The following is an 18,235-nucleotide window of genomic DNA, read 5'->3' as shown; positions in this document are numbered from 1 at the left end:
TCTCTTTCTATCTCTATCTATCTCTCTCTCTCTGTCTCTCTCTCTCTCTCTGTCTATCTATCTATCTGTCTCTATCTCTCTTTCCCTCTCTCTCTCTGTCTCCGTCTCTCTGTCTCTGTCTCTCTCGCTCTCTCCTCCTCTCTATCTGTATATATATATTCCTTACCTCTTTGAGATTGATGATCTGCAAAGGGACTGCTGGATTCTGCTCCTTTTGAATTTTTTTCAAGGGTTCCATCTAAATGTGACAGAGAAGGACATTTATTTTAAAAATGGATATAAATCGGTGTATTGCAGAAGGTAACCGTATCCTATTTAAACTTGTACATAGTTCAGATTTGGCTCTACATGCTGTAAAACTCAAAAGAACCATCCTCTTTCTTTTGTCATTCTCTGATTTTCATTTATTTGATTTTTGTTTTGCAAGTGCACTAAAATAAACATATTGTTTGGTGCTTTAGCTTTAACTTGGAACAGTAAAAATGAAACGGTCAAAACCTTAAGCTACATCTTAATGTGTAAGTAGCAAATTAATGTGGGAAAACTTACAGCTGTGACCCATCCCTTCACTGTCACGTGGATCATCTGTGATTGGCTGACGTTGGTCAGTGGGATCAAGGTGGTGGGTGGCCCCAGAAGCAGCCTTGCCTCGTCCTCCAGCTGCTGACTCACCTGGATGGGCGCACTGACGTACACTGCCGTGTCCTTACTTGAAAGCATTGATCGTGTGCTTCCAAATTTGCCCATTTTGAAATTTCTAATGGTATAGGTTTTACCCTCTTTAATTTGGGAGGCCAAGTTTTCGAATATCACAAATCTGAAAACATTTGTCCCATCACATACTGCCGCACTTATATTATTGTGGACAGCTTTGGGCCTTGCACTTCCATCACAGAAATGCCAGCCAGTGACTTTAGGGGTGTCTTTCAGACAAATCACTTTGACCGTTAGGGGTGCCAGCCTCGTGTACGGCTCACCGGTACTGCGATGATGCTTTGATGAAGCCATTCTGAAATTACACACACACACACACACACAGTTTTATGAGACACCATAATGTCCATTTAATCAAATATAACAAACACAAAAACGTGTTTGTTTTATATATTGATGTTTTTTTTTATATATTGATGTTTCATATATTTCCCTTGAGCCTGTGAATTAAAAATAATCTTGATGTTTGTGTAGTCCCTCGGTCATCTTACGCATGTTAGTGTTAAAAACTTGAAAAAAGGTGAGGTTTTGATAAGAAGTCCAATCACATTAATTTAAGCTCTTAAGACGTCTTTCTTGATATCACACACTCCGTGCAGTAGGAGGCGCCACATATCGTTAACTCTGGATTCATGCATGCCAGGAACAGAATAAGTACTGCAGTTTCGGATCCCGCGGAGCCATAGAGGAGCTCATAACGTGAAAGGAGGCAACTGAGGAAAAAACTTAAACCCGAACATGCAGGTAAGACTTATACGTTTTTCAGTGCTCTCTGTGTTAATAACTTGCAATGTAAACTTCACAGTTAATTAGCCAAGAGTGTACAAAGAACACATGAATTTAAGAGTATAAACTGTATGGCTAGCTGTCAGTGTACCTGCTACAGTGCTGCTAACATGTGAAATTCAAGTCGCACAGGTGTTCATGGCTTAGTTGACGTAAGCAGAGTTACACGGAGCCCTAACTAAGAAGTATGTCGCATTGTGTTATTTATATGCTGAGAATATCTGTTAAAAGGCATATAGCTTTCTGTAGGCTACATCACTGTTTTATGTTCTTGTCTTTGCATATGTCACGATAACTGAAAAAAATGAAAAAGAAAAAAACTGTAATCTTTTAACAAACCAGTAAAATTGGTTTATTTCACAGAAATTAAAAAAAAATGTTTATGGTGATTTCTTTGTCACCTTTGCTAATGTTTAACTGACAGCTTAGCTAAAGGAGTGCCCGCTAACGGCAGATTTCGGTTTTTATAACCGGAGGTTTTAGGTACTTATTATTTGTTCGTGCTGTTTTTTTTATACAATAACATCAATTATGGAGTTGTGTTATTGATTTGGGTCTACATATTTCGATTTAAGAGATTAACTGTGCGTTTAAATCAATAATACTCACCTACCTTTTGCAGTTACGTTTTAGACGTCAAATAACAGCCAACGGTCTGATGTTCTAGAAGGAATCTGCTCGCGCCCATCAAAGTGCGAGATGCGCTCGAGACAAAAGCCTTTTATCTCGATATGCTTAGTGTGTAGAGGGGTGTCTACTCATAAGACAAACAGTCAGCTGGTTAAAAACATTCATCATTGTTAACCATATTACAGACCCACTGCCAGCTCATATTAATGTCATCAAGAGTCACCATGAACTGTATCTAGCAGATGTTTTGTGCCTAACATCTGCAGCTGTTACTTTTCAGCTCAACACCCACCCCCCCACCCCCCATATTAGAATTCACCTTGCATTTTCAGGAAATAAGAAGCAAGTACCTTGTAACTAACCTATAGATTGTATTATCTATCAGGAACAGGAGGAAAGACCCAACTTTTGAAATTGCTTATGTGGCCACATTTTTGACAGCTGGAACATAAAGAACACATTGTGTAACTGTTGTGTAGAACAAGTCCTTAAGACCCTCACGGTTCAAATTGTATTTTCATTGCCTTGGGTTTAGAAGCAGTATTTCAAAAGGTGCACCGATGCAAATTTGACAGGGATTTGCCACAGAGAAACATAATGTCAGTAGTTACTGCAGGCATATTGGATAGAGCATTTTGATTGGCCTGATAAATTCAAACTTATTTTCCATTGGTAGAATTGTCTTCAGCAGACAAATGGTTTAAATCAGGGCAGCTGGAGTTGGTTGACGACTTTAAGAGTCATCTTTTGTGAATAGATGATCAGAACAAAAACTATATACCTCTCCCACATTTCAACTCATCTGGACTAATTTAATGTCTCTGTTTTTCGGCTGTATCATTTATCAGTAAAATTACAATTTGTTCAAACACAACAGCCACCTTTCCTACACAAACTTTCCCCAAATGGCAAACAGAAGTGGTGGTGGAGTTGCTGTTTATGTGAAAAGTGACATTCAAGTGCATGAAAAACAGTACATCCATAATGTAACTGACCTTGAATTTCTGGCTTTAAAGGTTGAAGCACCAGTCAGTGCACTGATTGCAGTTGTGTACAGACCTCCAGACTACACTTTGAGGCCATTCCTGAAAAACCTGGTAAGCTTATTTGACTCATTAGAGATCATGGACTGTCATCCCATCATAGTTTGTGGTGATTTTAATGAGAATGTTTTATCCAGTGCAAACAAACCAATCCTGGAGCTGTTTGAGTCTAGGGGATACGCACAGGTCATCACTGCCCCTACCACAGAGAAGAACACACTGCTTGACCTAATTTTCATTTCTCAGCCAGAGCGATGTCTCCATTCTGGAGTCATGAAGACCTACTATAGTTACCATGACCCTGTATACTGTGTATTGTCCAGTGAGGATTCATGATCTAGACCTTTTTAGTAATTTCTATACTTCTAAACAACTTAAAAAACCAAAGCAATATTTAACAGTTGACTAAAAAAAAAACCCACCCTGCATTACAATATAATGTTTAAATTTGAGAAAATACAATGACATGAGTATTAAACAGAAAATGTATTAAATGTGGCATAAATAATTTCAGTGAGATTACGATTTTATTTATTACAGAAATACAGTAATGACAGTTTATACTATATTTGGAATGATATATGTATATTGTTTAATTGTACCAAAATGTTTTTATTTAGCTATCATTAGGAATTTACAGTTATATCTCTAGACACAAAAAAATAAGTATAATTTTTTATAAGCTTTACATTTAACATGTTATGTGCAATTATCAGGTTGGGTCTGTGTGATTACACATTTCTAACTTGTTTTTGAGATATATATATATATGAATATATGAATAATTGAGAGAGTGAGAGTTTATTGTATGCATTTGCATTGTTTCAATTTGTAGAAATAATACCAAGTGTTATTTGGTTAATCTGTGGTTATGTTCAAAGTATCTTTTTTCTGTTTTCCACACTTCACAGAACCAGGATCGCAGAGTTCAGGGGTGTCAGGAAAAACCTTCAACCAAACAACTGACAGTATGATGAGCTGATGGCCCAAGCTGTACACAGAAAAATAAGAAGAAGACAAGAACCTGAACTTCATGGTCAGCATCTATCATCGAGTATCAAAACACTGCATAACAAACACTGCACTCAAGTAATTTACCAACCGTCACTGTAGGGAGCATGCAGTGCAAAGCCATATGGATGTGTGTGTTTGTTTGGTTTTTTTGTAGATAGATTGTCTAACAATCTATTTTAACTTGTACATAGTTAAGATTTGGCTCTCAGTGCTCTAAATCCTAACTGAAGCCATCATTTCTTTCATCATTCTGATATTTTATTTATTTGACTTTTGGGGTTTTTTCTTTTAAATGCTTAAAGCTACAGTGTGACCCATACCTTCACTATAATAAATGCCATGCAAGTGCCAAAACTATACAACTTAATACTATTGCAGTAGTATTATACTGTACCATTAGAGCTAATTTCGAAGCATCAGATCTATGCTTACAAGTAAACATCTCATCCTTCAAAATTTGCTGAAAATAAAGGGACTGATGGCCCATCTATCGATAGATAGTAAGATATCTGTCTTATTATATAGATAGATTGATATTTTATTTTTTACTTATTACCCTCTTTAAATTGGGAGGCCAAGCTTTCAAATATAACAAATCTGAATAGATTACATACTGCTGCAATAGTGTTATTATGTACAGCTTTGGTTCTTGCAAGAAATGCCAATCAGTCACTTTTTGTTTGGTCACGATCAGGTGGTGTTTTTCTTTTTATTTGGGATGCAAGGCTTTAAAATATTATAAATTTAGGAGATTCCTCCCATCAGATAGCAAACTGTACACAGTAATACTACCGCAGCACTGAACTTCTATAAGACACTGACTGTGACATACTGAATTAGATCAGCGACTCACAGATGCATTTACACCAAAGTGGTGGGTGGCCCCAGAAGTTGCCTCACTCGTCCTTCAACTGTTGACTGACCTGGATGGGGCACACTCTGCAGCATACATCTGATGCTTCGAAATTTGCTCATCCAAGTGACTGTTAAGCTGCATTAGCTGAATGGATTAGTATCATGTTTTAGCTTTCTACATTTCTTTGTGAATATACAAGTGTTCTTTTATATTAATTGTTCTGATTGTTTTATGTGAATATGGTAGGTAGATCACTTGTTTCTAATAATTTGTTTCCTTAATTTAATTTTGCAAAGTTGAATTAAAACCTCAGAAAGACAGCCTGTTTGTGTAAATCCATTTGTTTCACATTTCCATAGCAGCTCCTGTAACCATTTTGGGGAATTTCATTTTACAAGTCTCTGTTTAATGTCCTTGAATTAATATTTAGACTAGTGACAGACACACGTATGCGAGAATCTACTATAGACAGGTAAGTGGTTTAAATTTGAATCATCTAATCACAATAGGATAAAATAAATTTAAATGATCTGTTTGCTGGAGCCAAATTCACCAGAGGAAAAACCCTAAAAGATATTGAAATAATAAAAGTTTAATCCCTAAATGTATTTTCCTTACTTTTAAAGTTTGAGATTGAGAAGGTAGAGTGAAGGAAAGATCATCTCACACAATCCAAATCCAGTCAAATTTCTGTAAGTGCACCTTTAGAAAAACTGTTTATAAAGCCAAGTGCATAAATTACAGGCGATGCTCATATAATTAGAATACCATCAAAAAGTTAATTTATTTCAATAACAGACAAATTTATTTTGTACAGAGTCCCAATGTCATAAACAATAACATAATCTTAGGATAAATTTTGCAGCTTCTTTCCAAAAAGGACAGAAATATAGTATAAAAATAATTTTAAAAAGAGAAAACCAAAAATCTGAAAAAAAAAATATTTTTAAAGTCTTATCAAGTTTACCTAGTGTTAGACGTTTCTTTGTGAAGAGGTGTTGTTTGTAAATGTTAAGTGGTGTAACTGTTATGATAGTTATACAGATAAAGTCTAACTTGGCAATGTAAATGGGAGAGGAGCATTACATTAAATACATTAATAGAATAAAGAGACATTTTTGATGATTTTTTCACCTGCATTGCTTTTAGTACAAGGAGTACTTGAGAGCATGTAATTTACACATGTGTTCAGATCTGAGAGGAACTGGTACTTCACAGGTAAGTGGGATTTTTTTTTTTTTTTTTTATAGCTGCTTAGATGTTTGCAATGTTTTTTGGTGCTAATAATCTGATCCTCATTTTTGTTGAACTTTGGCTTCTGACAGAGACTCAATTATGAATTAACATATAAACAAATACAATTCTTTTTTTTCAAACAGTTTATAAATATAATAAATAAAAATAACTTAAATAAGCAACATATGAAATACATGAAAATTCTACTTTAAAAACCTCAATCCTGAACCTTTAAACTTTATTGTTTACATAGAACATGGCTGAACAGCTGTTTCTATCAGTCTACCTAATTTACTAATCTATCTGCACATGTTTTTATTACTCATTCTTTTTTACGTTTTGTTGTAAACAGAGTGTCCAAATAAAACAGTGGTAAAAGAGAACTGCATAGAGATTTTTTAACTAAACTCAAATGAAAGCCTAAGGTGGTGACACAGTTTAACACATGTCTATAATCACATAAACACATTAGTCCTTTTGTGAACATTGCTAAATAAGTATCATTAGTTTACAACATTGTTCAGCCATGGCACTAAATCTGAAAAAACCTTTACTTACCAGCTGATACCCCACACTACACACTAGTTGTGCCATGTGACCTGAAACTTTGGTAAAAACTCATCATCATTCTGTTAACACTGTTTTTATTTAAAAAAAAAAAAAACACTGTTTGTTTTGCTGTTTAGCAGTTTAAAATGTTTTAGATTGGATTACATGGAATGAATTTGAGTTCTCTTCGGGGTTTTTGTGTGTGTTTTGTTCTTAGCAAAATTTTTTTCCATACTGTTGAATTCCAGTTACCACATTTCTGGTCATATGACATCCCGAGTGCCCACTTGAAAAAATCCCCACAGTTAATTAAACATTAAAACAAATAAAAATATGTTAAATAAATAAAGGTTTGCTCTGTGTTGAAATATTAAATAAGCATACACTGTACAGAGCACTAATAATGAAAACAATCCTTTAGCCTGTTGATCAGAGAGAGGCAGTCATTATGTCCATTTAAAACCTGTAATCAAAGAGCAGAACGTTTCTGTGAAACTATAAAGTCCCATATGATCCTCATCATGTCCAGTGACTTCAGAGTGGATCCTCCCTGTCATCCGGCCAGTGTTTGATGTGTGGCAAGCAGCACAGAAGCAGGATAGCTGAGGCCTTGAAAGAAGAGCAGAAAACAGGAACATATGTAGTTGTAAATGTAAATATCAGTGATACTTGTCTCGTCAAAGGGAATAAAATAATGAAAATGTTAACTTACACACTCATTTAGGGAGGCTCTTGACACTGCACAGAGGAGGCACAGTCAGTCTGACAATGATGGTAATCTGCAGGGATGTTTTCCTGCAGCAACATTCCTGCCAACTGGCCATATGATCCAGAGTAGTTGGTTTGTAATGAACAGAAAGGTGTATATGTTAGGTAGTGTGCACTTAGAGCTGGTCTTAAGAAACAAACACATCCTGTAATAAACTGAATACCTGTAGTAGTGCTGCTGCAAATATGAAGCCCTTCTATCATGTGTGGTTTCAAAGAAGGTGTTTTGGAGGCTCAGTCACAGAAACTGTGCAGTCTGTTCAGTCCTGAGTGTCTCAGCTCTGAAAGGGATGGATCACAGAGGGAAACACCTGAGTACAGACATTACAATCTACACTCCTAAGGTCAGGTGAAAACACAATTTAAACACGTTACAAAAAATTAATACATGTTTTCATGGAAATTATGTCATTAACCATTTGATGCGAGTAAATCTCACCGACTGCTTGTGGGACAAGCTAGAAGGAGGACTTATCACAGAATTTCTCCTGTGCTCCAGATGTGAAGTCTCACGCTTTGGTCGTACGGCAATGAAGATGGTGATGATGACGCCTCTCTGATCTGTGGCATTACAGTTTCTGGCTGCTATGTGCTTCACACTGTTGGATTTTACGCTTTTAAGCTTGAAGAAGACACAGGAGGACTGTGTCTCTCTTAAAAAAAGCAAAAAAACAAATCCTAACAACCTTCCACCGAACCCCCCCCCCCCCCCCCCCCCCACTCAACTCCCACCTACCCACTCAACTCCCCAGCCTCACAAGATCCAATGTCTATACAAATGTAGGGTATCAGCTGGTAACAGGAAGCAAGTGTCACATATGTAGTACATATGTGACACTGCTGAAACACTTCTGGCCAGAAGTGTGCATTTATCAGCCAGTGCATTTATCATCCCAGACCCAGACCCACCCTGATAAATGCACTGGCTGAAACATGATAAAAGCTCATAAAAATGTATGTTTCATTGTAAGATTTGTCCAAAAATATAATCATATACTTTTGAAAAAGTTTAAAGATTATAACAAACCAAAATCAATAACATTTTTGTAAATAGTATTTTAAAATAAAGGCACACATAAAGTGGCTTAACTGTCATTATTGCTGTAATTAGGTATTTTAAACCTTTAGTCTGTTTTGTTCTCCCAGAAACAACGAAGAAGGTGTTGAACATATATGCGTTGTTTGGGCAATCCTCTGGTCCACCCTCCCTCCCAGCCACAGTGAGACTGGGGCAGCCTGGCAGGATTTTGAAGCCTGGCTGCAGAGAGGATATGCCTACACTGTTCGTTTTAAACTGGCATATTTGATTTTTCTGACATTCATAGATTACTGTAGGTGATTTTTAGATTTTCTGTAATAAAAAACATTGTAATCTTTTACTGATATCATTAGTTCATTCATTTAATTATATTTTATGTAAAAAAAATTCAACCATTATATTGCAATGCAGGGCGTTTTTTTCTTAAGTCAACTTTTAAATATCGCTCTATTTTCTTAAGTCATTCAGAAATATAAAAATTACTTACTGTAGTCAAAGATCTAGATCATGAATCATCACAGGACAATACACAGTATACAGGGTCATGGTAACTATGGTAGGTCTTCATGACTCCAGAATGGAGACATCGCTCTGGCTGAGAAATGAAAATTAGGTCAAGCAGTGTGTTCTTCTCTGTGGTAGGGGCAGTGATAACCTGTGCGTATCCCCTAGACTCAAACAGCTCCATGATTGGTTTGTTTGCACTGGATAAAACATTCTCATTAAAATCACCACAAACTATGATGGGATGACAGTCCATGATCTCCAATGAGTCTAATAGGCTTACCAGGTTTTTCAGGAATGGCCTCAGAGTGTAGTCTGGAGGTCTGTACACAACTGCAATCAGAGCACTGACTGGTGCTTCAACCTTTAAAGCCAGAAATTCAAGGTCAGTTACATTATGGATGTACTGTTTTTCATGCACTTGAATGTCACTTTTCACATAAACAGCAACTCCACCACCACTTCTGTTTGCCATCTGGGGAAAGTTTGTGTAGGACAGGTGTCTGTTGCGTTTGAACAAATTGTAATTTTCCAAGTGGAGACTCTCTGCGACAAAAGAGCCCCGCAGGTGTGTTTCTGTTAGGCACAAAACATCTGCTAGACACAATTCATGGTGACTCTTGATGTCATTAATGTGAGCTGGCAGTCCCTCTGTATTATGATGAACAATGGTAAAAACGTCTGACCTGCTCAGTGTTTGTCTCACATGTAGAAGAGGCATCATGTCATCAAGGTTGGCTTGTCTCATGTTCTCAAGCGCTGCAGTGATTTCTGGGTTGGTGAATATTTTTTTCTCCTCCATATCAAGAAGATACAGTCCACTGAGAGACGTCACTCTACTGACAGCTACGTAGGCCATGCCGGGCTCAAAAATGCTCTTAAGAGAGACAACAGCTGATGTGGTTGTCATACCCTGTACCTTATGTATTGTACATGCAAAGGCCAGCTTCACTGGGAACTGTCTTCGTACCACTCCTTTCTGCTTCAGATTCTCTTCTGCTCTCTCAATGTACACCATGTCGTCTGCTGGTGTGCGGTTATTCTTTCCAGATGTCTCATTATCCATTTTAAGTCCAAGCTTGATGATGTGTTGGTCATTTTCAGAGTAAACTACTCTAAGTAGTATTCCAAAAGCTCCATTAACCAAACCATTTTGTATGTCAATGTTTCTGGTGAGCATGACACGAGCTCCTTCTGCAACTTTCAGTGTGTCTGGTAACTCGTTTTTACCTCCTTTCAATGGTCTGTCTTGAAGTGCCATTCTGCCAGTTCTAGGATCTTTTCTATAATCATCTGCATGGATGTCAATGACATGAGTATGGAGCACAGCCAGTGTTGAAGAGTTGTGTGCATCCACTTCTTTATTAGTTGCAAAAATGTGCAACGCATCAGTCGGACGAAGGGCTGGTTCAGTTATGGCCTGTAACAACAAATTTCTATCTGCTTCGCAAAGCTCATCCAACTTTCCTTTCACACGAATTCTGTTCAGCATCTCAGCAAAGACAACATCATCTTTCTGACGCATAATCTCAGTCAGAGTGATCATCTGAAAATGCTCCCGCCACAGGTCGATCTCGGACGGGTCGTGCACACAGAGAGGTTTAGACTGTCGCACTGGGGGTAGCTGATAGAAGTCTCCAACAGCAATGACTGACATGCCTCCAAAGGGTCTCCGAGTCCCTTTGATCTGTTTGAGTCTTGCATCTACATATGCAAAGAGATGTCTTGACACCATAGACACTTCGTCAATGACGATTATTTCAGCATTCAAAAGTTCTGATCTGACTTCATCCAGCTGATTGCCAAGTCCCTGAATGGGAGGTTTTAAGCTTCTAGGCAGCTTGAGTAGAGAATGCAGTGTTGTTCCAGAAATGTTAAATGCTGCAGTCCCAGTGAAAGCAGTTAACAGGACAGTGGGTTTTGATATGTCAACGTCGTCTGCATATCTGGGCACTTTGCTCAGTATCTTAGATGCTTCTGAGTAGATGCATTTGATAAGATGTGATTTTCCTGTTCCAGCACCACCATTAATATAAAAGAAAAACTGCTCTGGATTTAGAGCACAGACTCTTTTAATGCACCAGTCTCTAACTGCATAAAATATGCAGGCTTGCTTCTTATTCAGATTCTGAAACATCTGACGTAACAATGTGGGATCAATAGCAGGGGGTTCCCTGATGGCTCTGACTTCTGTTGAAGCATCAGCCTGACGGCTGTAGTCGGGCACATCTTCCTGTTCATTTTCATTGTCTCGCTCTCTTTCTTGTTCAACAAGTGGCAACCTTACGAGATCTGATTCAGGTGCCAGATTACACCATTCGTCAGTCACACCTCTATTCTGCTCATATTCCTCAACAGCGCTCTCGATCTCCTCACTGTTTTTCTCATATTTTTCTCTGTTTCTTTTGACAATGCGTTGCACGTACTCAAGACGGTCAGTACTTGGTAGCTGTACACAGCCAGCACCATAGAAAGCCTGATAGGTTGGCAACGATGGTGTTTTCAGTTCATGGTCTGAACGATGAGGGAGGTACAGTTTAAGCAGTCTTCCGTAATATTGCTCTGGATGTTTTTCTTGTGAGCAGCGGTGAAATCTGATGATAGCAGGCTTATTGTTTTTGCGCCTTTGCACAAATCCTATCTCATTCAGAAGAGGCAAAACATCTTTACCTTTTGTCTGTTGGCCATAGACAATCCTGCAAGTAGCAGCAAAGTCTGCCATGCACATCTCCTCAAACTCTGGTGTTTCAGGTCTGGCTTTGTATTTGTCATTCAAAGATGTCATCCAAACATTGGAAGACTCGGGTGTTGTGTTGTCCAGAACTGACAGGGGACGACTCATTTTCACAGGATTATCATCAGTTGGTATGAATATTACAGCACGTGAACATTGCTTCATGTGAAGACCACATGCACGAGCAACACACTCCTGTGCACTGATCTCTCGCTTCTTTGAATATGCCTGCATGACGGCTCTCATTTCATCGCACTCATTTACACTGTCCTTATGGGAGTTCTCAATGACAGTTTTCAGGTACTCAGATAGCCCGCCCTCTTTTTTTGATATATATTTCATTAAATAATTTGCAGCGCCGAAAGCATCTAAAACAAAGCTTATGTCGATATTACTGTTCCAGGCTTCAAGCAGATGTGGATTATAGCCATTTATCCAAGAGTCTTTTGGATCACGCTTTAGTATGATCGTACTCCTTGTGTTCATTTTATTCAGGTATCTCTCATATTCTGCATGTGTCAACTTGCATCTTGCCAAGAGCTGCTCTAAACTCATGGAAGCAGTTTCAGGTTCATTCAGCAGCTGGTTCAGTGGTCTGAGCTTGTTCTTTGCTGTTTCTACTTCCAGTGCATCATCCTCACTGGGTCTTGTGATCATTGTCTCATTGCAGGGTGGTTTAGGAAAACCAAAACGGCACCCGGAGCTTAAACTCCTAAAGCACGTCTTTGTGTGGTTCTTACTATGTTTTTGCACTTCCGTTACTTTCTTGTACAGTTCAGGTTGTTTATGTGGATCAGGCAGCTGAGCTGTGATGTATTTGTTTATAAAATCAACAACAGTTTGCTCATCATCCTCCTCAAACACAGGAGCACCTTCTACCCACAGGAGACAGTGTATGTGTGGGCTTCCTCTGTGCTGAAACTCAACTCTGTAAAAGTAGTCAGTGACTTTGCCAAGTGGCTCTGCAGGAGATAAGAGTAAATCTCTGAATAATGCTTCAACTCTCTTGTCAAACATGCGCATTGTTGTGACAGGATTGCTTCTCAGGATGTCACATTTTGCCGACCAGTCGAGTCCTTCAAAATTGACTTGTTCACCTTGCTGCCTTGTTATTGCCTCAATCACTTCAGGCCAGCGCATTTCAGCAGCTGAAAATGTGCAAAAGAACGTGGGAGTTCCCAACTGTCTGATCATGGCAAAAAGATCTCTTGTTGTTTTCTCCCAATAGGCTGGGGTTCCTCTCAGAGGCTGCATGAATCTCACTGCGTCTTTATTTCTCACCAGTTTCTCCACCTCATGTTTATCTTGTAACATGCCTGAGGTTATTTTTCTCCCATCTCTGGTCAGAGGCTTTGCCTTCCTTAACTGTATTGTCATGCTGGAAGTAGCCAGGTGTATTTCAGTCACAAACTGTGCAAAGAACAAATAGTTTGTGTCTTTGGCAAAACGATCATCAATGCAGAAAAGTCTTGATTTGAAATACCCACTGGGGGATACTTTGATCAGCCTTCTTTCATCAAGTGTGTTTTGGCCTGTAGGAAACTGCACAGGGAAGGCCATGGCCTCCAGTTTAGGTGTTTTGAAAAAACTTATTGGATTGTTTCTCTCTGCAGGAGCAACAGAGTAGATTCCTTCACTGAAACATAATATCTCCTCAGCCACATCAGGGGGCTGCAAACAGGACTCGAGTGCAAAACCACCATTAGTCAGTCCATCTGCTTGCTCTGAATCATCTCTCATCTGTTCACGTGATTCTTCACCATCACAGGGTAACATGTCAATATCCTGTTCATTTTTATTTTGTGCTTCACTCAGTGCATTTTTCTCACAGCTGTCAATTTCCATTAAATCAGCCTCATCATAATCGTCCTCATTCGTGTTTTCATCATCATCCTCCTCATCTTCATCAGGAAGTGTTGGATCACACAGCTCAGCATCATCTCTGATGGTCACATCCTTATACTGTGGATGAATCTGCTTGAGTTTATGCAGTGCTTGCACAAGTTTAGACCAGCTTACAGTCTGAAACAGCTGATGACCTTTGTAAGACAAGCGTCTCTTCAGTTTTACTCTCATCACCTGAGAATTAATTCTCAATCGAGGTAGTGCTTCAACAGTTTCCTGTACCTCTGATGGGACACAGACCACATTCCCTCTAATTGCTCTTTGTCTGCCTTTGGGAAGAGGAATAATCTTTGCAAATGGTATGCACTTGGCTATGAGATGTCTCTCCAGTATGTTGAGATCAGACAGTTCTGGTGGAATATCAGCAAGATCCAGTTTATTGGCAGCAGCAAGTGCTGGCATGGATCCATTTTTAAGATGATTGTGGCAGGTGTGACAAATCCACTCTCTCTTTCTCTCATCAGGCACATTGCACTGCTCATTTCTGCAGTTTTCCTCACAAACATGAACAAACCTTCCTGTCAAACATGTTGCAACCACATTTGGGTTTTTGACATACTTTGACCTTGTGCAGGGTTGCACTTGGTTTGGAAATGAAGCCTTGAAGCATACAGTACATGGGTATGATGGTCCAACTTTGATGTGTGATTTGAACACAGATATGGCCTCGTTGATCACACTGTTGTCACTCTCTTGGGTTTGTCTGTTCACCCATCTGTATTTCCTTTTTATTTTCATTGCACATCTCATGTTGTGCATCATCCTGAATGCAAGATTACTTTGATACCTGTCTCGCATTAGTTGTTTCATTAGTTGTTTGTGTCGTACTCTGAATGCGTTGTCACGTGCATAACGCTGAGTTACTCGAGATCTCTGTCTCTCTCTGAATTCTGGGCTCTCTTGATACCTTTTAGTGATATAGCTTTTTTGTTTCTTTCTAAATTCAGCATTGTCACAGTATCGTCTTTTAATATATTGTTGTTGTTTCTGTCTGAATTCAGCATTCTCACAGTAAAGCCTTTTTTTATATTGTTGTTGTTTCCGTCTAACTTCAGGATTGTCTTTATATGCCTTGCTTGTGCGAGATTTTTTCTTTTCGTTGTAATCTTTATTTGAAGCATACATTTGTCGTTCTTTCATTTTTTGGTTTTCTTTTCTCAGTTTTCTCGGTTTTTCTGATGCCATTAATCTTCTTTTCATTTTTTGTCTTCGTTGTTTATTAACTTTCATCATTTTGTAGATTTTCTTTAAAGCAGTACAGGAAAGATCACAGGCTACTACATTATTTACTGCAGTAGAGATTAACTGGCTGCACGAAATGTCATTCTCTGGTAGGAAAATACATTCACTGGATGGTACTGATTCAGTTTGTGTACTGTCAAATGGTTTTACAGATGGAGTGGTTCCCCTTGGAGTAGAGGGGTTTGCTTCATCAACAGTTGTATCAGAGTGAGTAGGTGCCACAGCAGTGGCAGCTGTTGGTCTGCAGACTGTGTCTGTGATAGTATCACTCAGGTTGACTGTGCTCATACTGTAGAACTGCACAGGCTTCAGCTCATAGGTACAAGAGGGTGATATCTCCATCATTTCATAAGAATCTTGGATCCTCTTAATCATGTCACTGAGTAGTGTGAATTTCAGCATCACAGCTGTACCACGATTACGTGACCATAGTGGTAGAGGAAGACCACTGGGTGTTCTGGAGTGTGGGTCAAAGAACCCATATTTGCCTGATGTGGATCTGAACACTGCGATACACAATCCACTCATAATCAGTAAGGCATACTGCACATCTGACAACAGGCAGCTCAGTCCTGCTTCTAAGCTGAGAAAGGTATCTACTGCTTCCTCTGGAGGTTCTTCAAATGTCCCATACCGGGAAGGCTGTGTCATGTCAACATGATACATAGATCTGCGAGCATCAACTTTGTCTGGCAGCTCATCGGTTGCCAAATGAATATTTTTAGGAAATCTTTTCTTGGCCTCTTTGTACATCACATCACCTTTATCCAAGACCAGATTAAGGTCAGCTGTAGTCATGTTTTCATTCTCATGAAGAAATGAAAGAAATGTGAGTGAGTTACATGTGCACTGCTTGTTTCTGGAGTCTCCATATTTAGGATGTGCCTGGCTGTGAGATGCACAGACATGTGTTACAGAGGGCTGGTTTTCAAGGTTCACTCTTTCTGCATGAGATGGTCCTGCCACATCACTATGACAGCCTCTTTTCAAAAAATCAGCATAACCCACCTGTGGGGCACTTGACACCTCATGTCGTTCATTAAATTCATGCTGCAGTCCACTCTTTACAGCATCAGCATAAGATACCTGTTGTACATGTGCAGGAACATGTTGACCTGCCTGTTTGACACTATCAGAATTGATCTTTGTAGACACACTGTCTTCTGCAGAGCTCTGAGGAAAATCAAACTCAGCCTGTTCACATATTGGTACACTGTGAAGCTCATGAAACTTCTTCCAGCGTTGTTTTGCAGCTTGTGACTTTTTCTGCTTCCTTGGCATTTTCACACACCTGCAAGTGTTTCTTAGTCTTTAGAAAATATGTTCACAAGATAAGAGTGGCACACACCAGGAGATGTTGTCTTTGTTTTTATATTTCAGTTTTTATTTGTCTGAAACAGTTGTCTTTCGTTTGACAGTTTGTTCATAAGTCGAGAGAATATTATGCACTCTCTTTATTGGCTTGGCACAACTTAGCAGCAAGCCCAGAATGAAAAACAGGTAGAGAGAAAATTTAGAAGAGAGAACAGACAGAGCAGGAGAGACACGGCTTGGAAATCACAATCACACCGTGAATTAGAGTTTTCTTTGTTCAGTTTGTTCTTAGGTAGAGGCAATATATGCACTCTTTATTGTTTTAATGGCTTGGCATTTTTCAGCAGCAAGCCAAGAGTGAAAAACAGGTAGAGAGAAAATTTAGCAGAAAGAACAGACAGAGCAGGAGAGACACGGCTTTGAAATCAAACCGCAGAGTTTTCTTTGTTTGTTCAGTTTGTTCATAGGTAGAGGCAAAATATGCACTCTTTATTGTTTTATTGGCTTGGCGTTTTTCAGCAGCAAGCCAAGAGTGAAAAACAGGTAGAGAGAAAATTTAGCAGAGAGAACAGACAGAGCAGGAGAGACACGGCTTTGAAATCAAACCGCAATAAGATTCTTGGTTTGGCACAATTTCGCACAAACCACAGGGTGAAATACAGATGGAAAGAAGGCAGAGACAACAGGTGGAGTAGGACAGAGGATAGAGGGGTTGGGGGGTTGGGATGTGAGAGAGAAGACTGGAAATCTGGTCCTTGTTCTTCTTCTGCACACTGTGAACAAAAAAGAAAAAAATAATAATTTTATTAAAATGAAATCACATGGTAATTGTTTGGACTACTTGTGACTACTAAATAAAGGACAAAACAAATATTCAAGCTAAACTGTTGTTGGCTGCCATGTGCAAAAAGTTGCATAATTGGGCACTTTTTAAAAGAATAAATATTTAATTAAATTCAGCAATAATATTTTTTAAATACAAATATGATTGAGCGAATCATTAACTAATCACATGTAGTGTGACTACAAAAATGTACGAAAAAAATATTTTAGCCCAATTATTAAGCTGCACTTATGTGTATTTATTATAATATTGTGTTTAAAAGGTCTAGCACAAAGTTTGAACCCATCTAAGCTTATATTAGTCAGATTATTTTTTTATTTTGGTGTACTTCTCTTACAGTATGTGCACACCTACCAGGCAAAGCACAGGTGTCAGCCAAGTTCCTGAAAGTGTAAGACGTGAAATAATATGTTAGTTGTCTGTACAGTGTTATCAGACTAACAGAAATACAAAGCCCACACGACATGATACACTGAACTTATAGTCAGCAGGTTATAGAATAATACAGCACACCAACAGACACAGCAGCCATTTTATAATTCAAACTAATTACCTGAAGTATTTCCACTTATGTAAGGCTACTGTTAGACTGTTACTAGCCTTAACATTGCTGCTAGCGCTAGCATTCCGGCTAGCATTAGCACTTCAGTTAGTGTTAGCACTGCAACTATTGTTAGCACTGCAGCTAGCATTAGCAATGCTGCTAGCGCTAGCACTCTTACTGTTAAAATTGAGCCACAATGGCAATAATAAAGCTCATTTGTTACTTTTGTCTCACTGACCACCAAGAAATATCACAGGAATATTCTTTTTGTCAGTTAACAACTGCTAAGGCTAGTGTTAGCACTATAGCTAGCGTTAGCATTGTTGCTAGCATTAGCATTGAAGCTAGCGTTAGCACTGCTGCTAACAGCAAAACGTCATAAACGTATATAAATGATAGCAAAGGTTATTCTTTCTTTTTTCTTTCTTTATTCTTTGAACTCTGTTGGACTTCATATGTGAGTTTAAATGTGAAACATGTATCTTTACCATCATAAAAATAAAACAGTGCAGT

The sequence above is a fragment of the Neolamprologus brichardi genome, chromosome 9, assembly GCF_056152115.1.
Source record: "Neolamprologus brichardi isolate AB-2024 chromosome 9, ASM5615211v1, whole genome shotgun sequence".
Classification (NCBI taxonomy): Eukaryota; Metazoa; Chordata; class Actinopteri; order Cichliformes; family Cichlidae; genus Neolamprologus; species Neolamprologus brichardi.
Note: the sequence above shows the minus strand (reverse complement) of the source record.